Here is a 1,021-nt window from a genome sequence, read left to right as displayed (position 1 = left end):
TATAGCCGAGCCCATAGATGCCATGCTTCCCTCTAATTCTGTACCAAGACCCTGATGTATTTCATGTTGTTGTCTTATGCTGTCGAGTCGTGTCCGACCCATAGCGACGTCATGGACACATCTCTCCCCGAACGCCCCACCTCCATCGGTAATCGTTCTGGTAGTGTATCTTTAGAGTTTTCTTGGTAAAAATCCGAAAGTGGTTTTCCATTGCGTCCTTCCGCACAGTGAACTTGAATCACCGCCCTCGACTCTCTCCTGTGCCGCTGCTGCCCGGCACAGGTGAGTTTTGACTTGTAGCAGATTGTCTTCCACTCACTAGCCACTGCCCAAGCTAGGAATGGAATGGGTATGCCTCTGCTTGACTCTCTCTTCCATAGTCTGGACTGGTAGAGTTCTGGAAACTCTCCAGGTACAATGCCGCGAGGGGGATATATTTCATAAAGAAATAATAATATAGTGATCCTTTTGCCCTGTTTAGAGGATTAAGTTATTCTGACCATCCAATTTAGGAGACTGCATCTTTTCCCACCTAATTTTCCATGCCAGTTTCATTTTTATATTATATATATCTACCTTCCTTGCTTCCTGTCCTATGGTCAAATCCTCCTCCCAAGTTTTGCTCTTTTTCAACCCAGAGAATTAAGATGGAAGCACCAGAGAGGGATGCAAAAGAGGCTTTGTCTGCTATATTTCCACTGAGCTCTTTGCTGAGTTTGCTGCCAGGGTGGTTGCATTTCAGTGGTGGAGGAAATGATTCCTTTGTAATTAGGTTTCTTCTCAGTGTCAACTTAAATTAGAATTTTATATTTCTCCAACCCCAACACTAGACTAGAGCCATAAAAAATAAAAGCAGGAAGGTGCCTCTGGAGATGAAAGTTGCAATGAGATTTTTTTCAGACGATAACACCACTAACAAGGTTAAAGAAGATGTTCTAACCATACCGATCATTTCAAAGCACTTCATATTTCAACTCTGATTGCATCTTTGGAATATTATAGATTTGATATTTTTATAAAT

General features: G+C 42.1%; 1 non-coding gene across 1 annotated transcript; it reads right to left on the bottom strand.

Annotated features, from left to right (window-relative positions):
• Positions 1 to 292: 292 nt before the first annotated feature.
• On the bottom strand, positions 293 to 430 carry LOC114805971. The gene has a single exon (XR_003754102.1). It is a non-coding gene; the product is annotated as a small nucleolar RNA SNORA7 (small nucleolar RNA).
• Between the last annotated feature and the right edge of the window lie 591 nt (positions 431 to 1,021).

The sequence above is a fragment of the Ornithorhynchus anatinus genome, chromosome 20, assembly GCF_004115215.2.
Source record: "Ornithorhynchus anatinus isolate Pmale09 chromosome 20, mOrnAna1.pri.v4, whole genome shotgun sequence".
In the NCBI taxonomy this organism is placed as follows: Eukaryota; Metazoa; Chordata; class Mammalia; order Monotremata; family Ornithorhynchidae; genus Ornithorhynchus; species Ornithorhynchus anatinus.
This window is presented reverse-complemented; position numbering and strand designations above follow the sequence as displayed.